This window comes from Pongo abelii, chromosome 14, assembly GCF_028885655.2.
Source record: "Pongo abelii isolate AG06213 chromosome 14, NHGRI_mPonAbe1-v2.0_pri, whole genome shotgun sequence".
Lineage (NCBI taxonomy): Eukaryota > Metazoa > Chordata > Mammalia > Primates > Hominidae > Pongo > Pongo abelii.
This window is the reverse complement of record NC_071999.2, coordinates 56285184-56312260: the sequence shown is the minus strand read 5'-3', so window position 1 is coordinate 56312260 and position 27077 is coordinate 56285184. Positions and strand designations below refer to the sequence as shown.

Genomic DNA, 27077 nt, shown 5'->3' with positions numbered 1-27077 from the left:
AGCATTGCATTTCAATTCAGTTAGGACATAATTAATAGGTAGGCATCTCCTTTGTGTTTATATGGGCTGCCTGTCTGGAGTTGTACAGAAAGAGTCCCATTTGTAGCCCTGACCTTGAGGATTTTGCCATGAAGAGAGAGCACACCCACTGAGGAAGACATGGGCACTGTTAAAAGAAGTCTCAGGGAACAGCTAGAGCAAGCCAGAGGGCAACGCAAGGTAGCCCAGCACATGGTGCTGCAGAGCCAGATGAAATTAGCAAGTCCTTCATGGGAAATGGTGCAGGTGAGCCTCCACCTGTCCTTCCGGGAAGGCAACGGCAAAGCGCTGCCGCTGGGCTTCCTGCTGTCCCGGCTGATAGCTGCAACACGGCCCTCCAGTACTTCACAGCTATACAGTGCGTAGACTCAAAATGAACCTGGGCCTCTCTACTTTTCGATATCTTTCAGAATGCTGTGCTGGAGAGAGCACAGTGGGCTGGCAGATCTTGGGCAAGTCACTGAATTGCTCTGAGCTTTAGTTGCCTCTTCTGCAAAGTGGGTGTATAATACCTACCTCTCACTGTGAAGATGACAGCAAACAGCCTTAGCATGGCACCTGATAAGCAGGAAAGGCTGAAAGCATCAGCTTCTTTGGACTATGTCCCCATCTGTCATCTCACCTTACTTAAGAAAGGACCATCGAGGTCCTTTCATGCTCGCATAAGAAGGGGCTTTGGAATCGTCATGTAACTGGCTGAACTATGAATCTATGCTGTTGTATCGAGAAATATGTTTTTATTTTTTTAATTAATTTTTTTTTTTTTTTTGAGATGGGGTTTTGCTCTGTCACTGAGGCTGGAGTGCAGTGGCACAACCTCGGCTCACTGCAACCTCTGCCTCCTGGGTTCAAGCAATTCTCCTGCCTCAGGCTCTCAAGTAGCTGGGATTACAGAGGGCTGCCACCATGCCTGGCTAATTTTGTATTTTTAGTAGAGATGGGGTTTCGCCATGTTGGCCAGGCTGGTCTCGAACTCCTGGCCTCAAGTGATCTGCCTGCCTCAGTCTCCCAAAGTGCTGGGATTACAAGCGTGAGCCACCGCATCCAACTGGAAGTATGTTTTTAAATGTCTTGCAAGAAATAGGTTGGAAACTTTAACAAAGGTCTCTAGACTTGAATTCAGAGCTAGTTTTTAATCTAACTTGTAGAAACTAAATTGTTTAATAACTTACTTTGTTATTATGTTAACTATTATGTTATTATGTTAACATAAATTGTTGCTGTCTCAGGTGCAGAGGGTTGAGTTAATCCTCCTCCTCAGTTCATGCCACATAGTCACACTGTTTCATGCAAGCACCCCTCTCTTGATTGTCATTTTGTTTCCTCTTAGGAATATGCTTTGAAAAAGATACACTGTTGTTTTATGTGCATGCATTTTAAATTTACATACCTGCTTTTATGTTATGTATTTTGTTATGTTCCCTAATGTTTTTCAGTAAACACTACGTTTTTAAAGATGTAGCCGTGTGGTGCTATGCATGCATCTGATCCTGGCTTCCAGCTTCTAGGCGATACTCGACAGTGTGCAACTGCCACATTTTCCTTATCTGCTCTCCCAGTGATGAACATCCAGATCACCTTTAACTCCTCGCCAGCGCAAACAGCCCTTGGACAGCTCTTGTGGACTGTGCGGGAATTTCCCTAGGATGTTTACCAGAGAATTTGGAGGTTATACACTATGCATATATTTAATTTTACTACGTAGCTCCACACTACGCTCTGGAACATCTATATCCTTCTACACCCCGCCAACACCCCGCATCTCTGCCAAGTATTTCCCATCACTTTTATTTTTCAAGTTTAATAGATGCAAAGTCGTATCTCATTCTGTTAATTTGGATTTGACGGATTACCAATGATTTTGAGCGTCTCATAATATGCTTGTTACTTTTCTGTTTCCTCTTCTGAAATTACCTATTTATAACCTTTATCCATTTTTCTATATTGTGGTTGTTTTCTTCTTGATTTGTAGTCCACATAGAGTATACGTCGCTTGCCAATTTTAGATATTGCAAATATTTTCTCCCCTTTTGGCCATTATCTATTTACTCTCTTCATGATGTCTTTTGTTGAAGAGAAATCCTTAATTTTCATGTATTTATATTTATATTGTTCTTTCCCACTGATGTGTAGTGTCCCTTCTCTCATATGTTAGATCACTGTATACACATGGGTATGCTCTGAGCTCTCTTCTCCATTCCATTGTCAATTCCTCTTTACCAAATTGCTTTCATAACTACGGCTTTAAAATATGTCTTTTTTTTTTTTTTTTTGAGACGGAGTCTTGCTCTGTCACCTAGGCTGGAGTTCAGTGGCATGATCTCAGCTCACTGCAACCTCCGCCTCCTGGGTTCAAGCAATTCTCCTGCCTCAGCCTCCCAAATAGCTGGGATTACAGGTGCCTGCCACCATGCCCAGCGAATTTTTTGTATTTTTAGTAAAGATGGGGTTTCACCATGTTTGCCAGGCTGGTCTTGAACTCCTGACCTCAGGTGATCCGCCTGCCTCGGCCTCCCAAAGTGCTGGGATTACAGGCGTGAGCCACCATGCCTGGCCAAAAAATGTCTTATTATATAATAGACAAGTTCTGCTCTTCACTATTCTTTTTAAAAGTTGATTTAGCCTTCAAAAACTTTTATTAATTCTCCAGATCAATTTTAAAGTAAGTTTATTAAGCACCTCAAAAAAATCCAACTAAAATGGGATTATCATGTCATTTAATCTATTGACTAATCTGGAAAATTTTAACAACTTAATAAGTTATCCCATCCAAGACTGTGGAATGTCTTTCCATTTATTAAAATCGTCTCCTATCATAGATTATTTTAATAAAATTTTAAAGTTTTAAAAATTTAAGATCTTGTGTGTATTCTTGACTAAATTTCCATGCTTTGTGCTCTTATTGCCATATTCTTTTTATTATTAATAGACTGTTTTAAGAGCAGTTTTAGATTTCCAGAAAAATTGAGCAGAAAGTATGGAGTTCCCATAAACCCCCTCTTCCCTGTCCCCAGTTTCCCCAATTATTAACATATTGCATTTTGGTATATTTGTTATAATTGATACATTGTCAAATAGAGTCAACAGTTTACGTTAGGGCTTACTCTGTTGTGCAGTCCTACGACTTTTGTCAAATACATAATGTCATGTGTCCACCATGATAGTAACATACAGAATGGTTTCATTGCCCTAAAATTGCTCTGTGCTCCATACATTAATTCTTCCCTCCTCCCTTTCCCTCAACCCTGGGAACCACTGACCTTTTTACTGTCTCTATAGTTTTGCCTGTTCCAGAATGTCATTTAGTTGGAATCATACAGTATGTTGCCTTTTCAGACTGGCCTCTTTCACTTAGCAAAATGCATTTAAGCTTCTTCCATGTGTTTTTGAGGCTTGATACCTCATTTCTTTTTATCACTGAGTAATAGTCTATTATATAGATGTACTATAGTTCATTTATTCATTCACCTATTGAATGACATTTAGGTTGCTTCCAAGTTTTGGCAATTATGAAGAAAGCTACTATAAACTTTGTGTGCAGATTTTTGTGTTTTCAATTCAATTGGATAAATACTTAGGAGTCAGTTGCTTGACTTTATGGTAAGACTATGTTTAGCTTTGTAATAAATGGCCCCTCTGTCTTCTACAGTGGCTGTGCCTTTTTGCATTCCCACCAGCAATGAATGGGAGTTTCTGTTGTTCCCCATCCTCGCTACCATTTGGTGTTGTCAATGTTTTGTATTTTAGCCATTTTAATATGTGTGTAGTGGTGTCTCATTGTTGTTTCAACTTGCAATTCCCAGATGACATGAGGGGCAGCATCTTTGCATATGTATATTTACCATCTGTATATCTTCTTTGGTTAGATGTTTGTTCACATCTTTTGTCCAGTTTTTAATTGTTTTCTTATTGTTGAGTTTTAGGCATTCTTTGTATATTTTGGATGTAAATCCTTTTTTAGGTAGGTGGTTTTTAAAATTTTTTTTCCCAGTTTGTGGCTAGTCTTTTCAGCTCTTAATGAGTTACTTTTTTCTATTACCATTTGTAGAATGTAAAGTGGTAAATGTCTGCCAAGTGTCAAAGAAATTTAGGTGATAAGATCAACAGGTGGTTGGTTGACAGTCTTGAAGGGTGGATGTCACTAATCAGAGAAAGTGTTGGGCAGATGTTAGAGGCATGCATGGTGATTTTTTAAATTCTCATATTTTGGTTCTGATTAGAAAGAGTGGATCTGTGGTTGTGAGAAGTTTAAAGTGTAGATGTGGTGTGAGAAGCCATGTACCATGAACTAGAAGTAAGAGACTAAGTAATAAGCCAAAGAGATTGAAGGTGTCTTTGCTCCTGCTGCTATAACAAACTATCTTTAACTGGGTAATTTATAAACAAAATGAATGCATTGCTCACAGTTCTGGAGGCTGGGAAGTCCAAGATCAAGATCAAGATCAGGATATTGGCCAATTTGGTGTCTGGTGAGGGCCCATTCCTCATAGATGATTGTGTCCAGGTGTTTCCACATAGCAGAAGAGATACAAAAGGCTAGCTAGTTCCTTTGAGCCCTTTCATAAGGGCACTAATCCCATTCATAAGGGCTCTACCCTCAATTCTTAATCACCTCCTGTAAAGTTTCAACATATGAATTTGGAGGACTATAGCAGAAGTGTTTTGGGGACATCACAAATGCTGGGGACACATGCTCAGGGCTCATCATGGTATTGATGAATTTGTGTGAACCAGTGTGAATAGCACTTCTGCCTCAAACACTTTCTGGCTCCAAATAAGGCCTTGGTATGAGTTCAAAGCAATTATTATTTAGCTTGGAAAGTAATCCTAAAAACAGAGAAAATTCAGCAGAAAGTAACTAAGGTTGAAAATGGAAAAAATGCATCAAACTGTGTTTGTATATTCTGTTTCTTTCAGTCTTGCTTTCCATCCCATTTTTTTTATATATTTCTGTATAATTTGCACTTTGACCCCTTTTATACAGTTAGATTTTAAAAGTGAAGAAAAAAAAAAGGAGAGTTGGGGTTATCCCCTATTTTTCTACCTAGCACCTAGGCTGGATAACAAGACAGGTGAGGCTGGTCCTCGCTAAGCCAGCCTTGCTCTTCAGGAATTGGCAAGCATAGTTAGTAGGAAAAACCAGCCCAGGGGCTGTGGGCACAGGGCATCTGTCTTTCCTTCTTCTCCAAAGAGTGAGGGCATCCCTGATTTGTTACAACAGTCCTTCCCGGTGAGCTCGGCCATGACCTGCAGTTCTTCTCAGTAGCACCTGGAGCCACTTCCAATAAGTCAAAGTTGGTGTGTGAGAAGAATCACATTTGCCATCCCTGAAGTAGGCTGAACTGTTTCATAAGGACCCTTTGGCTCAGCTCTGAAAAACTCCATGACCTCCTGTGAACCCACAAAGTACAGGATTCCACTGGCTACTGGATGACACGCTGGGCAGCATGTGGGCAAGCCGCCTGGTGGAGTTATTACACAGTGGAGAAACTGATGGGTCACAAGCATGCCCAGGTGGCCCTGAAGCTCCGAAGCCCAGAGACGGAGCTCCCAGGCGATGCCATGGGCTGTGGTCAGCCACTGCATTGGCTATTATTCCTGTATATCCTTTTCATTTCCCACACACTCTGGCCTGAGCCAAACACATCAGAAACATTTGTTCCTGGTCATATTGAGACCACAATCTCAGAAAACAAATCACGAGCCGCTATGAAGCTGCACAGGAGTTCATGAGTGGGAGTGAGGACAGCAGGGCTGGGGGAATTCCATGAGTCTTTCAATAGTGGCTTTAAACAAATTCTGCTTGAGGGAGAGATTAGGGCTGGGGGAGAGGGGCACGTGGTCTCTGGCAGACCCCGCAGACTTCAGGAAAGAGCCTGGGAACAGGATGCCATATTGATACATCAACACAATCCATTCTAGTTCAAGTTGAAGATAAAGCAAGATGATCACTTTTTTTTTTTAGTTACGAAAGGAGGGAAATAAGGAGGAGGTGGAGAGAGCAACAGTTGGGTTTAAAGCATTTTGCAAATGAAAGTGGGCCCCTGGCACTGTGATGTGTAATGTGCTCTGCCCTTGGGGTACCAGGGAAGCTGCACCTCCATTTTCCAGGCTGTTCCTGGAACAGTGCAGCAGGGCCTAGGGGACAAGGTAAGGAGGATAATTAAAAAAGCAGAAGCAGAATTGCACACATTCTGCGAACATGCCCCACAGGAGATCAGAGGTGGGAGGAGGTGGGAGGCTGTGAGATCAAGATTTCTAAACTTCGTTATTTCTATTTTTGTCACAAGAGTGACGGTGATGTGGTTTGGTTGGAGGGAAGTGAGTGCTGTGGGAGAGGCAGCACAGAGAAACCACAAAGGCTGGCACTGTTCTGGAATGTTTCTGGATGTAGGAACCTGGACACAATGTCTGTGTGAATAACAATGACACCAAAATGCAGACTTGGTGCCCAGTGCTCTGAACCCAGCAAGCCAACTGGGAAGCAGGGTGTCAGAGCTAGGTTGCTGACGGAAGGCAGTGAGGCAGTGAGGCCTCCCTGGGAGGCTGGTGGATTGCCCTTTTGGGTGATGAAGACTGTTGGTCCTGCTCGCCTCTTAGACAAGGATATGAGGGATGGAGGTCTTGGTGGACAAGTCAGGGGCTCTCCCAGGGTTCTTACCTTGGGCAAAATGTCCCACCTTCAGGGCCTGCTACATCACACCTTGGAGCAGCTGCACTCCAACAGAGCCCAAAGCTGATTGTTTATAAAAAATGGAAAATTTCAAGAACAGTAGACTTCCCAGAACCTCTTTGTTGGGATTGGCAATGCACATAGTAGTATAAATGGGTTTTTTATTCTGAGGAATTACACCTTTAGTGAAAGCTAGAGCCTGGATTTAGCAAGCCAAGGAGTGGTATGCACACCTGTAGTTCCAACTACTCAGGAGGCCAAGGCGTGAGGATCACCTGAGCCCAGGAGCTCTCTACTGCAGTGAGCTATGATTGTGCCACTGCACTCCAGTCTGCTACAGAACAAGACCCCATCTCTAAAAATAAAAAATAAAAAGGATTTTAAAAAGAATGTCAACGAGTGGGAATCATCAGACACAAAAACACCACCTAGTTTAAACAGGGTTCAGTTATTTATTTCCTTCAACAAGCTAAGGGGCACCTGCAAGCCAGCAAGAGGGGGCTGAGTGGGGAAGGCACGTGCCACCTGTCAGGGACTGGCCCATCTCCCCCTTGGCCTTGGCTGCCACTCACTCTCTGTTGATGCATCCAGTGGTCTCCACTGGCAGAGATCTTGGTCTCCATCTTCCCCAGGGCAGAGTCCCTTATGGGTGGCATGTGGTGAACTGCAGCCAGCTCACGACACACCAGGAAGATGTAGGGGGTCATCAACACTCACACAGTCTGGCAGCGGTTCTCTGTATTAACTGCAGAGCCTGGGAACTCTAGACTTGCCTCATAGTTTAATGGTTTGTGGTTGGATCTACCATATTGGTTGTACTCCAAAATTATCTAAGCCATTACATCACTGGCTGTATATGTGGTTTCCAAGTTATATCACAACTTACCAATTTATGCCATAAATTTTCTGTACAGTCTAAAACATGTTTATGACTTTGGCGTAGAGCTGTTTATCACTTTTGAAGGAGGTAGCCTTATGTTTATTGGGAATGGGGTAAACATGTTTATAATTTTAACTACTTTTGAGAAAAACATGTTTATAAGCAAAGGAATGTTTTGGTGGAAAAGCTCGTTTACCAGTTTCAAGCACAGCAAACAGGCTTTTATTTATGCCTGTTAAAATGCAGGATGAGATATCCTTTACAAAAATTCACTTTGCATATCACAGACTAGACAGTGAATTACCGTTGGTACCTATTGTTTGTTTCAATGTGTATTGAGATTAGTTTGTATTTTCCAATACACTGGGCTTGTCATCCTAGAAGCAGGGTAGTGCTGCTTCCATTTGGGAACATTCCATTGAAAAAATGCTATAGAAAATACTCAGAATAATAATGGAGCTCTGACTGCACTGACTGTTGGTGGCTTAGGGTTTGAATTTTCCGGACATTCCACTCCATGAGGATGGGGTCAGATTTTTCTTGTTCGTAGCTCTATTCCCAATTCTGAGAATAGAGTCTGGAATATGGAAGGTGCTTAATACATAGTTATTGAACAAATGAATGAATCAATCAAAGAAAGGGACAGTAGCCTTTTTAACAGACACTTTGTCATCCCACTCTCCATGCCAAGCAGTTTACAGTATCACATAGATCTTAGTTTTTACTCAAAACCTTTTTCCCTATGAGATAAGAAAACAGCAGATATTGAACCATTATATAAATAAGAAAAAATAAAGACTTAGGAAGCTTTGCCCTGAGTGGATTCATGGTAAAGTGGGGACTCGTGGCTCCTTATCCCAGGCTCAAGGGGACTGGCCCAGCAGCCAGGTGGGGCAGCTGTGAGATGCTTGCCTGCCTGCCTGCCAGAGGCAGCCTCCTGTCCCACGCTAGCCCTGGGGCTCTGCGTCCTGCCAATCACACCGGGGAAGGTGCCTCCCTCCTGCATCTCTCAGGCCTGGGGTTTATCCAGATTCCACAGAATGAGAGGGGCTTGTGGGGATTAGAGGACCAATGCCTGGTTTCTAAACTCAGGAGTTAACTGGGAGCCCAGAGTCAGGGATAAGTGCCAGAGAATGCTGGGCTTCTTTTTCAGAGAGACGCAGGTGTGAGCTGCAGTGCCACTAAGGCAGCAGGAGCTAAGGCCCTGTGAGCAGGGGGTTTGCTCTGGGGCCCTGCAAGTCAAGTCAGTGAGCAGGAGCCCCATCATGTCCCACAAGTTAATCCCGACCCTGCCACATTGCTCCTTGCTGAATTGCCTGGGCCCAGTCATTTTAATGTCTTTGGGCCTCAGTTTCCTAATCTGTAAACCAGAAATAATAAGTGTGCCTCAAGTTTGTGTTTAAGTCAAATAATGAATATGAAAGTACTTTGTAAATCCTGAAGTTCTTTAAACATATACTATCACGCATCACTTTAACAACAAGGATAGGTTCTGAGAAGTGCACTGTTAGGCAATTTCATCATTGTGCAAACTTCACAAAGTGCACTTATGCAAACCTAGATGGTAGAGCCTACTCTACACCCAGGCTAGATGGTATAGCCTATTGCTCCTAGGCTACAAACCTGAATAGCATGCTACTACACCGAATGCTGTACGCAATTGTAACCCAACGGGAAGTAGTTGTGTACCTCAACAAATCTAAACATAGAAAAGGCATAGTAAAAATACAGTATAAAAGATTTTAAAATAGCGCACCTGTATAGGGCACTTAACCATGCATGGAGCTTGCAGGGCTGGAAGCTACTCTGGGTGAGTCAGTGAGTGAGTGGTGAATGAATGTGATGGCCTAAGACATTACTGTACACTACTGTAGACTTTATAAACACTGTACCCGTAGGCTACACTACATTTAGAAAATATTTTTCTATCTTCAACAATAAATTAACCTTAGCTTCCTGTAATTTTTTGACTATATAAACTTAAATTTTGTTTTACTTTTGACTCTTTTGCAATAACACTTAGTTTAAAACACAAATACATTGTAGAGCTGTGCAAACATATTTTCTTTCTTTATGTCCTTATTCTATACGCTTTTTTCTATTTAAAATTTTTTTTTATTCTTTAATTTTTTTTTGTTAAAAACTAAGATATAAACACCTGCAATTAGCCTCGGCCAACACAGGGTCAGGATAATCAATATCACTGTCTTCCATCTCCACTTCTGTTCCCACTGGAAGGTCTTCAGGGGCCATAACATGCATGGAGCTGTCACCTCCTATCACAACAATGCCCTCCTCTGGATACCTCCTCAAGGACCTGACAAAGGCTGTTTTACAGTCTTTAAAAAAGTTTTAAAAACTTTTTCTTTTTGTAGAGACAGCATCTTGTCCAGATTGCCCAAACTGGCCTCCATTTCCTGGGCTCAAGTGATCTTCCTGCCTCGTGACTAGCTGGGACTATAGGCATGGGCCACTATGCCCGGCTAACTTTTTTTTTTCATGAGTAGAAGGAGTACGCTCTAAAATAAGGATTAAAAGTATGGTATAGTAAATACATAAACTAGAAACAGAGTAATTTATTATCAAGTATTACATACTGTTCATAATTGCATGTGCTATACTTTTATATGACTGGCAGCACAGCAGATTGGCTTACACCAGCGTTACTACAAACATGTGAGTAATGAGTTATGCTATGATGTTATGATGACTATGACATCACTAGGTGCTGGGAATGTTTCAACTCCATTATAATCTCATGGGATCACTGTCGTGTATGTGGTCTGTCATTGACTGAAATGTTATTGTGCAGTGCATAACTGTATTATTATTTTTAGTTAGATTTCTAAAATAAGAGCCTATTTTTATTGAGAAATGCTGTGCAAAGCCTTTTACAAGCATTATCTCATTTAATCTTTATAACGATCCTGTCAGGTAAATGTTCCTTATGGTCATTTGAAAAATATTTTTGGCTGGGCACAGTGGCTCTTGCCTGTAATCCCAACACTTTTGGAGGCCGAGGTGGAGAAATCACTTGAGGCCAGGAGTTTGAGACCAGCCTGGCCAATATGGAGAAACCCCTGTCTCTACCATAAATACAAATATTAGCTGGGCATAGTGGCACATGCCTGTAGTCCCAGATGCTCGTGAGCCTGAGGCACAAGAATCGCTTGAACCCAGGAGGCAGAGGTTGCCGTGAGTTGAAATCGCATCACTGCACTCCAGCCTGGGTGACAGAGTGAGATTCTGTCTCAACAAACAAACAAACAAATATCGTAAAAAAAAAGAAAAACATTTTAACAATATAGAACAATATAAAGGAGAAAAGCCAAGAGTCCTTAAAATTCCCCTCATCCAGTGATATTTGTTGGGTATTGTTGGGAAGGTATCTCTTTCAGAGGAAGAAAGAAATTTGAGTTGAGGGGGAAGGGCTGGGGACAAGTATGTGTGTGCAAAGGTATGCATGTGTATGCATGTGCCTGTGCTCTAGCACTGACTCTGGTGGCAGTGGGGTCACCACCTCTGGTGGCACCCTCAGGACGGTGCATAAAGGCAGGAGGGCAGGCCTGAGCCTGTTGTCCATGACCACACTATGTTCTCCCCAGCAAGTGTATTACAGATGGCTCTCCACAGAAACAGAACCAACCCACGCGTGCACGCACACACACACACTCACACACACACACACAGCACAGAAGACAGAGTGAGAGCTAGAGAGAGAGAGAGAGAGACAGAGAGAGAGAGAGAGAGAGAGAGAGAAGGAATTGGCTCATATGTTTATGTAGGCTGAGAAGTCCCAAGACCTGCAGTCATCCAACTGGAGACCAAGGAGAGCTAATGGTGCAGTTCCAGTCTGAAGGCTGTCAGTCTTGAGACCAAGAAGAGCCAATGTTTCAGTTTGAGTACAAAGGCAGAAAACCACCAATGTCTCAGTGTCCCAGCTCGAGGCAGTCAGGATGAAGTTCCCTGCTACTCAACCTTTTATTCTGTTCAGGATTTCCAAAAGAGAGGAGGGCCACCCACATGCGGGAGGGCAATCTGCTTTCCATAATCAACCAATTCAAATGTTCATCTCATCCAGAAACATCTTCACAGACACACTCAGAATAAATGTCTGACCAACTATCTGGGCACCTTATGGTCCAGCAAAGTTGGCACATAAAATTAACCATCATAGCAAGGGATGGTAAAGGTGGTGAATCTCAGTTTCTGAAACCTCCAGATCCTTCTGCATGCCCCTGAAGCCTGCTGTTACTTATTGTAAAAGCTGGGAATGCCTTGTTTGAACAAGGGCAAAACCTGCCATCAATAGGAAGGTAAATCTGGAGAAACATAACCCACTGCCGGTTCCAGGAGGTCCTCCACCCACTAGGGACGGCCACGGCCACAGCAGTGGGCATCAGGGCTGAGTGAGCCAAGCCCTGGAGGTAGCGGCAGGGCCCTCTGGTCTGAAATCCTGGGGTGAGAGAGAGGCTGGCCACGCCCACCAGTGAGGAGAGCTTTGACCACACAATAAGCTTGAGAAGAACTCACTGAGTCTGGGATGCAAATTTATGCAAAATAGCAGGTGGGCCCATGAGTCCTGGCACTTTGTTCTTATCACAACAGCAACATTGTTCTGATTCCCCACTGGTCTCACATTTTGCTTCTCCCATTGCGTGCCCCTCTGCAGGCCTGGGCAGGGTATTCAGTTCATCTCTGCTCATTAAGGGAGGCAGCTGAGGCTACGGAGCTGGGCTGGTGGGGGCACGGTGGGAGGGTGGGCACTGGGTGGACATCTGGGTTGGCTGCCTCAGCCAGGTCCCCTGTGGTGAGTGCATGGCAGGCCTCAGTACTCCCGAGAGGGCAGGAAGCACACAGGTGGTGCTGAGAGCTTGCTGTGTGCCGGGTGCCAGCAGCTGATGCAGGGCTTACCCGGGTGAAAGAAGAAACAGTCTCTGCTCTAGAGAAGCTCACAGTTTAACAGGGAGACAGACATGCAAACAAATATCTGTGTTAAGTTTTGTAATTATAGTGTGTACAAAGGTTACAGGAAGACAGAAGAAGGAGAAAATAGTCAATGTATTTAATCATCCCAGCAACCCTGGGAGACAGGAATTGTTGGCTCATTTTCACAGATGGGGAAACTGAGGTAAGAAAAATTTCCTTCTTGCCTGCCTTCTCTCTGCCCCCTCTGTCTCCATTGGTCTGTCCATCCTCTGCCCACATTGTACCTTTCTGTCTTTCCTTCCTTCTTTTTTGTTTATTAAATAAATATTTACTGAGCATCTCCATGTGCCAGGCATGGTGCTAGGTGCTGAGAGTTGGCAGGGAAGAGGATACGCATAGTACCTGTCTGCACAGGGAGTCACCGTCCTGTGGGCATATAGTCAGCACACGAATCATAGTGTGGAGAGCAGTGTAATCACTGTTATGGCAGGGAAAGGACAGGTGCGATGAGAACAGTTACTGGAGGTGTGGACAAAGTCCTGCAGAGGGTGAGACTGGCCTGGTTCCCTGACTCCTGAGTCTCAGCTCTTGCTTCATATGGGGTAAGGGAGGGAACATTTGAACACCTCCCTGGGTAAGTTGTGATCAAGGATTTCCTGAACCTATGACTGTGACTTAAGGGAAAACCTCCAGCTGAATGACTGTGGAGTTTTAATACTAGCATGTAGGCTGTTTCTATCTGGCATTAGGCAAGGGCTCCCAGCCCAGACCTAGTCCTCAAGGACACAAGCCACATCTGCACCAGTCACAGAATCTCAGAAGAGTATCCTTTCATCTAATATTTATGGAGTGCTCCAGGGCTGAAGGCACAACAAAGGGAGTCGTGTGGAAAGGGGACAGGAACAAGCACTGCTGGACTCCTTAGTATGTATAAGCTGAAAATGAATTTGACTCAGACATCATGTCTGATCTGGAAAACTTAGCATCTTTGTGGAGAAGAGAGGCTGAAATCAGTTAATTATAACAAAAAATATTAATTCACTCATGCATATATTAATTCATTCATCCATTCATCCAAAATTGTTACTTTTTCAGCATAGATTTTGGGCGAATGCCTTAGGCTAGGTGCAAGTGATTTTTAAAAATCAAGCAATCATATGTAGCGTCGCGTCTGAGTGGGAGGGAGACTGAATTTCTATCATGTGGTGAGTGTGCTGTTGGAGCCATGCCTGGGGCCCTAGAGCAGGGGTGCCTAATGTCAGCAGAGCGAGTGCTGGGCAGAAAAGGTTTTCAGGAGGGGAGGGGATGTTAGACAAGGCAGGGGCTTGGTTGGAGAGGGTTCTTATTTCCTTAGAGGGAAAGTGCATCCCATCCCTCAAGTGTCTGATCTGTAGAGTGGCCTCATCAGAGCTGCATGTGGAATGGAGCAGGTGGAGACCAGATTGGGGATAAATCTAAAGGGACAGGACAGCCTGCAAGAGAGCATGTAGAAGGCTGAGACAGGGCTGTCCTTAGTGCTCAAGAGGGGCAGAAGCAAGGCCTGCGGGAGCCTCAAGGAGAATTGCTCGGTTGTGACTTGGAGGGACAGGACCAGGGTTCACCCAGGAGTTGCTGCGAAGGACTGGCAGGGGGTGGGGAGGCGAGGGCACACACCAGGCAGAGAGGAACTCAGGCATGACCAAGGGCATAAATGCATATGGCACACTCAGCTTTTTCCCAGCCCCTACTGGTAGACAGCAGTTGAGGTAGCTGCAAAGGCCCTTCCATTGCCTGCCCAGATCCACAGGGGCAGGCCCTGGTAGCCAGGTTTGTACCTTGTTACACAGCAACCCTGGCCTAGATAGTTGGCCAAGACAGAGCACCTGGCCCTCTGCCTTACAGGCTTTTCTCTCTTAGATTAGAAATAAGAAACCCAAAGGCTGGGAGTGGGCAAAGCACCTGAGTCTCCTACTTTGGGCCCCAAGCTGTCACGGATTCTTTTCTGAACCCCAGTTATTCAACTCTCCTTTGAATTCTCTGAGCTTTTCCTTCCAAAAAATTCTTTTTTCTCTCATTAAGTGGGTTTTTGTTATTTGTAACCAAAATAATATTAACTAATACTCACCAGCCAAGGTGAATTTTAAAACAAAAATAATATATCTTTTAAAGCTAATTTCAGGTACTTTTGGAACAATCTTGTCTAAAAGTTGATTTAGCCAAATTACGTCTACATTCCTGGTCTTATAAAATTTGTGGTTCTTCTAAAACCGCCTGCCCACCTCGGCTTGGACATGGGGGTGGCTTTCAGCATGGGCCAGGCTGGCAGCTGCCTCTGGGGTATAATGGAAGGGGAGCTAAAGTCTTCTGCCACCCACCTGCTCTGACATGGGCTAGACATCCTGGCTTTAGCATCCCTGGGGCCTGGTTATTCCCAGGGTATAATATGAGCTTGCCCAGGCTGGAGCTTGGGATAGAGGGCATAAGGAGAAAGAAAAGGCCAAGGCTGGCCTGATCCTCACCACAGTGCCTACCCCTCAGTCAGTGTGACTAGACTCCACTGGGACCTGAATTTGAGGGCTTTGTAAGCTCAGGCCCAAGGAGGCTGAATGACAGTGATCCAATTGCATGTTTGTCTTTTCTTTCTTCTAAAACATTGTCAGAATGCATTTTAGACATTCTTATTGGTCAGGAGACAATGTTAAGCCTCTCCCATGGGACTCAGTAGGGAGCTAGAACAACTTGCATTCTGGGTGCATTATAAATTTAATTAATTTGCACAAGAATATTTCAATTGCTTTCTCCGTCATATGAATGAAATCCACATGATTTCCAATCTGTTTCTATGGTTTCCTTCCTCTGTTCAGATACATTAATTAGCTTGTCAGTTTATTATGGATTTTGGTACCTTTTTCTCCCTTCAAATTTGAGCCCCTATTAATTCAGTTTTCATGTCAACAGTGTTTAAAAATAGAGCAAAATTATTTTGACTGCACACAATCAGGCCTCTGACTGTTGAAAGAGTTTGCCACATGAGTGTAGATTTTCATTGCATTTTCTCTTGCTTGGATGACATATGGCTGTGATCTCCTGTTTTACCTTGCAGCAAGGTTAGCCAGTCTCAGTCTTCTCTGTAATATTGAGCTTGACTTAAAACCCTTGGCTTTTTGGCTTGGTAGGCAATTGTATGCTCTAAAAACACCAGGACTCTCCTCAGGGTTGGCCCAGGCAGATGGATCTTCATGGAGAGAAAGATTAGTTATGCTTTTTTTATTTAGTGATTCAAAAGCCCAAAAGCCCTGGACTCCCTCATCCCAAGACACTGAGAGCCATCATTTAATATTGCTCCAAAGAGCTGATGATTTTAATCCAAGTGCTCTCTCCAAGGCTGCTAGCTCCTGCCGGCAGGGAAGAGGAGACTGGTTCTCCCGCTGTTGACTCTGTCCTGCTGTCTCTGGCTGCTCACCATGTTTCACCCCCAGGATGGAGGTGCACAAACCTGCCACACTTTTGGGTCCCCTGGAGGAACTTTTAGAAACTACTGATACCTGGGCCCCATCCCAGCTCAACTGAGTCAGAATCTCTGAGGATGGGATAGAGACATGGGTATTTTTTAATACCTACTAGGAGCTAGGTTTGAGGAACACTGATTGCTCAAAGCAAGGTAAAGAAGTGTGTTATGGGTTAAACTGTATTACCCCCTGCAAAAAGACATGTTGAGGTCCTAACCCCTCGCACCTCCGTATGTGCTCTTATTTGGAAACAGGGTCTTTGCAGATGTGGTCAAGTTAAGATGAGGTCACTGGGGCTGACCCTAATCCCATATGGTTGGTGTCCTCATAAGAAGGGGAAACTCAGGGACAGCACATGGGGGAAGGCCACGAGAAGATGAAGGCAGAGGTGGGGCGATGTCTCTACCAGCCAAGGAACACCAAGGATTGCTGCAAAGCAGCTGCAGTTAGGAGAGAGGCAAGGAACAGACCCTCCTTTACAGCCCTCAGGAGGAATGAACCCCATCCACACCTTCATCTTGGACTTTTGGCCTCCAGAACTGTGAGGCAATAGCTTTCTGTTGTTCTAAGTCACCCAGTGTGTGGTACTGTGCTATGGCAGCCCTAGGAAATGAATTCAAGGAGTTATCACCCTGTTTGGAGATGTCCAGCCCTGCTGGCAGAGCCAGGGAGCTGCTTTGGGATGTGTGTAAACAAGGGGGCATTCCTCACAGGTCTCTCTCCTCCAGTCTGGAGAGAGAGAGGCAGACTGTAACACCTCGGGCAGTGAGGGTGTTACTGTAAAAAGCGTGGCCCGTGCACCTGTCTCCTCCGGCCATTGTTCCAGGCACACCTGGCTTACTCCATGCCGTCCAGACTTTGCTGCAGATCTGCTGTCTTATCTCTGGAATTGGGTGTTGAGTCCTCCCATGCTGCCCTGCACTGGCCATTGATTGACTTCAGTGCCGCTATGGGCTGGCTCTATCTATACTCATGCCCTGTCCCGTCCCTGTGCCTGAAACCCCAGCATGGCCTAAGCCTTGATTTCCTTCTTGCTCAGGCTTGGACAGGCCCTAAAAATGCCTGGGTCCCTCCCTCTGGTACCAAAGATAGGGGCTAGATCTGGTTTCTGGATATGGGACATCCTCACATCTACTATGTTGGTCGTTGTTGGCCGTCCTATGGTGGGAAGCCCACTTCAACTGGTTTCATAGGTGTGAGCATCACAACACTTCTCTTTATGAAATAAACATCTCTAGTGACTGGTACTACAAGATGCATTCTCTGGCTTGCTTCTTCCAGCTAAAACTCCTCATGAAATCTACATGGATGGATGACATGCAGGAAGAAACATAAGCCATTTCTACTCAGAGTTCACCATATCACTAAGAATGATCAGAATGATTGTGAAGCACCGGAAAACTCCTAAACATGAGAAAAAGAAGATAATTTAGAGTTTGTTTATCAGAGCATCCAAGTAGGAAGTAGAAAACACAGTTTGCCATTCAAATGTTTATTTTATAGATTTGAATGGAGGAAATGTAGGCCCTGAATTTTTCACTTCTTACCTGTTATTGCTGTTAGGTCTTAATGACTGTCTCCCCCCGCCCTCCTCAACAGAAGTAACTGAAGCAAGGCACCTACAAACTCTGCCTCCCTGGCTCAGTAGCCAGTGCTGACCAGGTCAGTAAATACAGGAAGAATCTATCCCCCACCGTGGGTAAGAAATGGAGTTAGTCTTGCTATTGTTATCCTGAGAGTGTTGCTGGCCTGAGCCCTTGTTTGCTGAATGCCAGGGGCCTCGCCTGTAGGCAGTGGGGTGGAGAGGTTAAAGATGTGAACTTCAGAGTCACACCTGGGCTGGGTTGCTGATCTCTCTAGCTATGAGATCTTGGGTTGCTTCCTAACTTCTCCAAGCCTCTGATTCCTCTGTAAACAGAGGTAATAAAGACTTACCCCTTAAGGTTGCTGTGAGGCTCAGGGGAGATGACTCCTAGAAAGCACTTGGCATAGAATAAATTCTCCACTAAGCAGTAACTACAATTGTCTTTAATGCCTCCCCTCCTCCTGTTACACGCTCTTTGTTCCTAGGGTTTCTGATGCTTCCATCTCAGGTACAGCCCCCATCCTGAGACCAGTGACTATCCCTGGATTCTGGCTGTGCTTGGTCTAAGTGATGACAGTTTACCTAGCTGTTATAGTTAATTTTGTGCATCAACTTGCCTGGGGTATGAGATGTCCAGATACCTGGTTCAACATTCTTTCTGGTAGAACTAGAAATTCCATTTGACCCAGCCATCCCATTACTGGGTATATACCCAAAGGACTATAAATCATGCTGCCATAAAGACACATGCACACGTATGTTTATTGCGGCATTATTCACAATAGCAAAGACTTGGAACCAACCCAAATGTCCAACAATGATAGACTGGATTAAGAAAATGTGGCACATATACACCATGGAATACTATGCAGCCATAAAAAATGATGAGTTCACGTCCTTTGTAGGGACATGGATGAAATTGGAAATCATCATTCTCAGTAAACTATCGCAAGAACAAAAAACCAAACACGGCATATTCTCACTCATAGGTGAGAATTGAACAATGAGAACACATGGACACAGGAAGGGGAACATCACACTTCGGGGACTGTTGTGGGGTGGGGGGAGGGGGGAGGGATAGCATTGGGAGATATACCTAATGCTAGATGACGAGTTGGTGGGTGCAGCGCACCAGCATGGCACATGTATACATATGTAACTTACCTGCACGTTGCGCACATGTACCATAGAGCCTAAAGTATAATAATAATAATAATAATAATAATAAAAGAAAAAAAAAAAACCATTCTTTCTGGGTGTGTCTGTGAGGGCATCTCCAGGAGGGATTAGCATTGGAACTGTTGAACTGTATAAAGCAGATGGCCCTCCCCAATGTGGGCATGTATCATCCAATGCATTATGAGCCTGAATCATAAAAAGATGGAGGAAGGTTGAAGTTGCTCTTTATCTGACTGCTTGGGCTAGGACATTGCTCTCCAGCCCACAGTGCTCCTGTTTCTCAGGTCTTCAGATTTTGACCAAAATCTATACCATCAGCTCTCCCACTCTCAGACCTTCATTCAAACGACACCGCTGGCTTTCCTGGGTCTCCAGCTTGCAGACAGCAGATCTTGTGACTTAGCCTCCATAACTGTGTGAGCCAGTAGCTTATAATAAATCTCTTAATCTCGCTCTCTCAATAGGTATGTGTGTGTGTGTGTGTGTGTGTATAGATAGATAGATAGATAGATAGATAGATAGATAAATAGATAGATGATAGATAGTCTCCTATTGGTTCTGTTTGGAGGACACCAACTAGTACACTAGCCCTTGTCAAGGAGCTAGACTATGACTCCCGAAATCCCTTGGGTCTGCTTGGGACCCTACCTCAATCCAGATGGACCACAGAAAACTACAATGTATCCCCACCTGAATTCAGGTCTTACCCTTGACCAGATTAGACCCCTAAGGTGCCATTATAGACAAAACACCGATTTGCAAAGTGAGGTAGGAACCTCAATAAACCCTTCTGAGCATGTGTGTCAAAATGATCCCTGGCCTCATGGGCTCATTTTAGCCTCTTCAGTGAATGGCCTGATGAGTCAGGATTATACAAACCCCAAGTCCTACTCAGTACTGGTCTCTTATTTCTTGTTTACCTGCCTGCCTCCACCAGACTGGGAGCAGCTTGTAACCAGGTCTTTCTTGTGTTTCCAACACAGAGCCATGTTTCCAGCACATACTAAGTGCTCAGTAAATACTGGGCGAACACTAGAACAAGGTCCTATGACCATCTCCCACTCACTGCTGTTGCATACATGGCCTGCACTTGTTGATTTTCTTCTTTTTTAAAATGAAGCACTTACGAGGTGCCAAGCACTTAGTTGAAAACTTTTTCTTTTTTTTTTCTTCTTAGAGACAGGGTATTGATCGGTCACCCAGGCTGGAATGCAGTAGTGCAATCATAGCTCACTGTAACCTTGAACTCTTGGGTTCAAGGGATTCCTCCCCTTGGGCCTCCTGAGTAGCTGAGACTACAGGGACTCACAACCATGCCATGCTATATTTAAAAGTTATTTTGTAGATATGGAGCCTTGCTATGTTGCCCAGGCTGATCTTGAACTCCTGGCCTCAAGTGATGCTCTGCCCCAGCTTCCCAAAGCACTGGGATTACAGGCATGAGCCACCATTTCTGCCCTGGGTACTTCTTATCTATGGTGTTTTGTTTCATTCTCACAATAACCCTGTGAGGAAGGTTCTCTTATCCTCACTGGGCCAAGGAAGGCCCCTGAGACTCAGAGGTTGAAGAATTTGCTTAGATCATACAGCTAATGAGAGACAGAATCAGGCATCAGTTCTGACCTTTGCTTAGTTACTCAGCTCCTTTATTTTTGTTTAACTTTTGAAGATCTTAGACCACATTAATCCCAACTATACAGTCACCATGTTGAGGACAGGAGCCAAGTACAATATTTCCTTGAAATTCCCACAGTGCCAGGGGTAACTGATGAATAATCATTGATTGAGCCCCATAAAAGGCCTTGATATCAGACAGCTGACCAGTCTTATGACAAGCTTTTCTCTTTGAGAAACTTCAGATCCACGAGTTGGCTCCAGGGATGAAAGCAAGTATTATGTTTGAGGATAGGATTGGGCATCAAGTCTGTAACCCTGGAACCTCAAGTTCATGGTTAAGGTTCTTAATACTTTTTAACCTTTGGTACCATGTAGACACAGAGACAGGCAGTCAGCATGGATTACGGGTGCCTCAGTTAACCCCTACCTCTTAATGTTTGGTCACTGTACAGAAGTGGGCTGCCAGGTACCGGAGATTAACCAGTCTGGATTATCTGCCTGGGCCAATTAGCTGGCCCAAGGTAGAACAGCGGAGTGTTCCTCAGCCCAGTGGAGCCAAGTGTAAGAAGTTGGGGCCGTGGAATGTTGTGTGCAAGTAGAGGTCTTGAGAGGATTCTGTTCCATGTTGTATGAGCGTCTTACTTAGTCGGCTTGGGCTGCCATAACAAAATACCATAGATGGGGTGGTTTAAACAACAGAAATTTATTTTCTCACAGTTCTGGAGGCTAGAAGTCCAAGATCAGGCTGGGTTGATCAGCAGGGTTGGTTTCTTCTGAGGCCCCTCTCCCTGGCTTTTAGATGACTGCCTTCTTAATGGGTCCTCACATGGTCTTTCCCTTGTACCTGTCTCTTGTCCTAATCTCCTCTTCTTATAAGGATACTGGTCATGTTGGATTAGGGCCCAGCCTAATGACCTCATTTTCACTTCATCACCTCTTTAAAGGCTCTGTCTCCAAATACAGTCATACTTTGAGGTGCTGAGGGTGACATATGAATTTCGGAGGGACACAATTCAGTCAACAACAGTGAGATTCATTGATATACCAAAAAGGGCTTGTAACGGATATACCACTCCAGCGATCACTATGGCATCTGGTATTGTAAGAGGGGCTTGTCTTCCATCATGGCGAGGTGGGCTTTAAGAAAGGGGCCTGTCTATATGATTTGACTTGGGAGCCAGCATGACACACTCAAGGTGCTGAAAGAGGCCAGTGTGGTGAGAATAGGGGAGCCGAACGCTGGACAGACTGACAGTACAGCAGGGAGTAACTACAGTAGCAGCCAAAGTAATTATTGATATATAGACATACCACTGTATATAGTAGGTATATTAGTATGTATAGAGGTTATAGTGTATATATATGTGTGTATATGTATAGTACATATAGTGGCTATAGTAGAATAGCCCCTGGGTCCCTGGCTACTTTCTCCTCTGATCACACCCTTCATTAAGCCCTGGACATGGTTTTGCATCACTTCTAACTGTACAGTGTTGTAGCCACCTTGGAGCTTTTCATGCACCCAGCTCACCTCATTTTGCAGTAATGACAGCCCCTAGGAAAAGCACAGATTGGATTAGCGCACCGTACTGTTATTTCAGCACCCTGGGGATTCACAGCTGTGATTCACAGCTGTGAAAAGCAAAAGCTGGTTCAGCCTCACTCACTTTCTTTAAATCAGCAATGACCTAAGCAAATAAACCCCAGTGCCCGGGAAATTTAGCTGGAGTCAGTGCTCTGAAAACTGAAAGGCCACAAACAAGAATGAAAATTTTATGGTTCCCAACAGCTGAAGCTGAGAGCCAGAATTTATGGATTTGTCCATGTGGCCTTCTAGAGCTCAAATTTCTCACAGAAATTGCCAAATTGTTTAAATGCAAATGCTATAGCTGTTCCAGTCTCCCTAGAGAATTTTATTTTATCATGAGACTAAAGTTTGTGGATCCTGTCCTCATCTAACATTTTCAAGTCAAACTTCAACACAATGGAATGCATTTTGAGCTCCTGAGAGGGGTAAGGTGCAACGTGGAATTCCTTAAGGAGTTCAGGAGTAGCAAAGGGGAAGTCACATGCTCCCAGCAGCCCATGAAAGGCACTCAGAGGAAGCCCAAAGGAAGTATAAGCATATGGGAGGGAGAGATGAATTCTGATGTCTCTGTGTGTGTGTGTGTGTGTGTGTGTGTGTGTGTGTATGTGTTTAGGGGGTTGAGGGAAGCAGGGTATTCAATGAAGCATCTCTTCCTTCTGGGGAGAATGTGGGAACTAGATCTCAGACTTTCTTTGCTTTGTGTTGCCTTTTGGACTGAGATATTTTGGAGGGTGGGGGAGGAGAGTACACTCCAAGGAAACTCTTTGCCTTTGTGCTTGAGAGAAATGATCATGCAGGTGAGGAGAACGAGACCTCAAGAGGCAAAGCTGACTAAAGATGTTAAAACAAAAAGGAGCTGGGGAGGAGGTAAGGTAGTGATTACCTGTGGGTAGGTTGGTTTGAGAGGGCTTCTCAGAGAATCAGGACCCACTCTACAGTTAACACAGAGCAGGGCCCGGGTGAGGTGGCATCAAACAAATGGGTGGAAACACTGGCTGAAACACGTCATTTAAAATAACACATTGACTTGGTGAAAGTGAATAGTACTGGGTTTTTTTTTTCAGATATTGATGATTTTATTTTACTAGATGGGCAGTTCAGCAATATTTTTTGTGTGTTATTAAGCATTTTTGCTCATTTTCTCACATATTGAAGATTTTTTTCTTCCAACTTTTTTTTTTTTTTTTTTTTTTTTTTTTTTTTTCTGAGACAGAGTCTCGCTCTGTTGCCCAGGCTGGAGTGCAGTGGCGCGATCTTGGCTCACTGCAAGCTCTGCCTCCTGGGTTCACGCCATTCTCCTGCCTCAGCCTCCCAAGTAGCTGGGACTACAGGTGCCTGCTACCACACCTGGCTAATTTTTTGTATTTTTAGTAAAGACGGGGTTTCATTGTGTTAACCAGGATGGTCTCAATCTCCTGACCTCGTGATCCACCCACCTTGGCCTCCCAAAGTGCTGGGATTACAGGTGTGAGCCACCATGCCCGGCCTCTTCCAACTTTTATTTTAGGTTCAAGGGGTACATGTGCAGGCTTGTTACATGGGCAAATTGCGAATCATTGGGGTTTGGTGTACAAATGATTTTGTCACCCAGGTAGTGAGCATAGCACCCGATGAAGAGTTTTCCCATCCTCACCCTCCTCCCAGCTCCACCCTCAAAGAAGTCCCAGTGTCTGTTGTTCCAATCCTTGTGTCCACGTGTACTCACATATTGAAGATTTTTAATAGCTTTGGAGGTTATTGTTTTTATAATATTTTATTTCCAATTTACTTTCAGCCAATTGTATCTCTTTTACTTGCTGGTCATTGTTTTCATAAATTCTTAAAATTTTCTAATCACTTACTCAGGTTTTTGTATCATCTGCAAAATGCTTGATTTCATGTAAAACCAATTTTGCCTAAAAATTATTATTTGACATTGTTAATTCATTTTTGACTAATGGGATAACAACTGTCCCAGTTTGCCTGGGACTGAGGGGATTTCCCAGGACATGGGGCTTTCAGTGCTCAAACTGGAGAATTCTGAGCAAATTGAGATTGTGGCCACCCTAGGTGGCATTGCCAGCTTGGCAGAGACGGCCATTGTCCCCCACACATCATGACACATTCTTGCCCAGCCACCCTTGCATCTAAGTGTGGCTGTGTGGCTGGTTCCTGTCAATGGCTGTAATGTGAGCAGCAAAGCAGAAGCAGGCTCTTCTCTCCCTTCTCCTTCTATACAACATGGACGTTGACACCCAAGGCAATCTTGCAAATGTCATGAGTTGAAGATGGCAGAGCCCCTGTGGATCCGGGTTTCTGAGTGACTGCATGTGGCCCAGGACCTCACCATCTGCCCCACCACCACCACCATGGGGCTTCAGAAAATCAAGAAACAAGCTTCTGCCAGGTGAAAGCAGTGAGATGTCAGCAGATGTTCTAGCAGTTGGTGCTATCATTATTAATATATCTACCCAATATTTTAAGCCATGTTTTTACTCTTTTGATTTTATATTCTTTTTATAATTAAAAAGGCTAGGGAGTTCCAAATAAATGTTGTTGCAAACATTGCTTTAAACATTCCATGATATTCTACAGCCACAATTTGATCCAACTTTTGCTGTCAGATTTGACGCTACAGTGGAAAGACAGACTCCACCACGCAGATTCAGGCTCAGTGTGGACTTTGGCAGAGAATTCTCAGAACCAGAGTGGTGGACAGTCAATGAGGAAACAATGCCTGGCAGATTTCTCATCTGAGAGGGGCTAGGATGAAGGAAGGATATAAGATCACTAAAGGTAATAATTTTCCTTCCATGCAACCTACAAAATAACGTATTTATTAGCCCTTCCCCTAAGCTCAGGAAAACTATATGTAAACTGCCTCTTGACTTCAAATCTAGAATTTCTCTAGAAAGCTAAGTCAGGCTGGCAGCTCTGTAAATACCCAGGGCATCCACAGTCACTTTGTCAACCAGAATTTCACCTGCATTTTTAAAATCCTAGGGATAAGAATACTCCCATTGGCCAGGCACAGTGGCTCATGCCTGGAATCCCAGCACTTTGGGAGGCTGAGGTGGGTGGATCACTTGAGGTCAGGAGTTCCAGACCAGCTTGGCCAACATGGTGAAACCCTCTCTCTACTAAAATTACAAAAATTAGGCAGGCATGGTGGTGCATTCCTGTAGTCCCAGCTACTTGGGTAGCCTGAGGCACGAGAATTGCTTGAACCCAGGAGGCGGAGGTTGCAGTGAGCCAAGATTGCTCCACTTGCACTCCAGCCTGGGTGACAGAGCAAGAGCCTATCTCAAAAAAAAAAAGAAAAAAAAAGCTCTCATTTATGAATTGAATGAGACAATGTATTTTCAAACGCCCAGCAATACCTGACAGAGTAGATGCTCCATAAATATTATTTTCTGTGTTTCTTTGCAAAAAATGATAGCACTAATTGTTTTCCCTTTTACTCACATAATTCAACAGTTCTAAGGTGGTGTATCAGTTTGAGTCCTTGGAGACGCATATGCTAAGATGAAGTTAGATGTGCAAGAGATTCACTGGGGGAAGTATCTGGGATGAACAAAGGAAAGAAGGGGCAGGAGGAGGTGCAGAGAGCCATCAGACTGTAATACTGGCCTAACACCTGGGAGAGGAGAAAGGGAAGGAGAAAAGATTGGGTAGGAAGAGCTTGAGAGTTTGCAGCTGTGAGAAAGTCTTGGGTAACAATGGGGAGCCCCAGAGCAAAGACTGCTTGTTAGAGGATCCTGCATTGGGCAGGAATGTTCTGGCTCTAAAATCCCACTGTGCCCAGTCATTGTCTGGGAGCAGCCCAGGGAGAGCATGGCCTTGTGTGAGCTGCTTTCCATCCTGAAGGGGCAGCAGCTGACAGCCAGCTATAATGCCTGCAACAAGTTCCCTCTGCAAGGGAGAGTTGAACCATGCATTCATGTAGTTGCCAGGAATATAAGGGAAACTTTTTTTCTCCAAATGCACAGAAGAACAACACTAACCTCTACTATTATTTGTTATTTTTCTGAGACAGAGTACCACTCTGTCGCCCAGGCTGGAGTGCAGTGGTGCAATCTCAGCTCACTGCAACCTCCGCCTCCCTGGTTCAAGAAATTCTCCTGTCTCAGCCTCCCGAGTAGCTGGGATTACAGGCACATGCCACCATGCCTGGCTAATTTTTGTATTTTTAGTAGAGATGGGGTTTCACCATATTGATCGGGCTGGTCTCAAACTCCTGACCTCAGGTGATCCACCCACCTCAGCCTCCCAAAGTGCTGGGATTACAGGCATGAGCCACTGCACCTGGCCAACCTCTACCATTATTGTCTGTTGAGGTTTTCATACAGATTTCAGCTTATAGCTAAAAACTAAACTTTCAATAAGTGAACAAAAAAAGCCCCGCTAGGACAGATTGGGTTTTGCAACATAGCCAGCAGGTGGAAAAGCCTCCCATGTAATGAAAACCAAAGCAGCACGGCAGTTGTGCAGCCTTGAGAATTCAGGAGCTGTGTGGCACATGCTGGGTTAATTTCAAGCCCTCCAAATGAGATTGCAAAGTGTGTCACTCAGCAGAGGTTCCATCACTGAGTGAATGAAGTCTTATAATGAATTCTCCACTTTTAAGATGTAAAATGAGAAGTTCACTGAGGCCTTGAGCATGTTGGGAGAATGACAGCACTTGAGGATTAGCAGACTGAGGCTTAGGAAGATTTTTGGGAAAAACCTACTTTTGTGTTCCATGCCCTAAAGAGACAATGGTTTAAAGGGGAGTTAATGGGGGATTTAGAGAAAGGGCTTTGTTTCCAGAGTTTTCATTGGCTCAGGTTACTGGGCTGATCTGGATGTCAGTGTCTTTAGTATAAAAAACCCTGTATAATATAAAAATCACCCTGCTCTGTTAGTTCTAATCTTTATGTGGGAGATTGACAAGTTCAAATTTTAAATTGATAGTGAATACCTGGTATGGGTCCAAGTTTTGTGGGGCCTGAAGTTTAAATAATTTGGGGTGTACTTTATAGCAAAAAGAATAGAAAATATTAAAACAAATTAGATAGGAAAATAAATACTTAGAATAAGAAAAGAAATCACAACAAATTACAGATTGGAAATATCTGACA

The 27077-nt window shown here is 44.2% G+C and overlaps 1 protein-coding gene and 1 long non-coding RNA gene across 10 annotated transcripts in view; both read left to right on the top strand.

Annotated features, from left to right (window-relative positions):
* INTS6 (integrator complex subunit 6) overlaps positions 1-1892 on the top strand; it is a 118225-nt gene extending 116333 nt beyond the window's left edge. The window contains exon 23 of the transcript XR_010136786.1: positions 1476-1892. The gene's annotated coding sequence lies outside the window, so the exon portion shown is untranslated. The remainder of the gene's footprint in view (positions 1-1475) is intronic.
* A 10277-nt stretch (positions 1893-12169) lies between these two features.
* LOC129049532 (uncharacterized) overlaps positions 12170-27077 on the top strand; it is a 46770-nt gene continuing 31862 nt past the window's right edge. The window contains exons 1-5 of one of the 9 annotated variants that reach the window (XR_010136785.1): positions 12181-12275; positions 12618-12723; positions 17291-17465; positions 17573-17671; positions 24582-24753. This is a non-coding gene — a long non-coding RNA (uncharacterized LOC129049532). Of the gene's footprint in view, positions 12724-17290; positions 17672-18079; positions 18560-24552; positions 24754-27077 lie in introns of those variants that run through there. The other 8 variants (XR_008512682.2, XR_008512681.2, XR_010136782.1 and 5 more) reach the window with 8 other exon arrangements.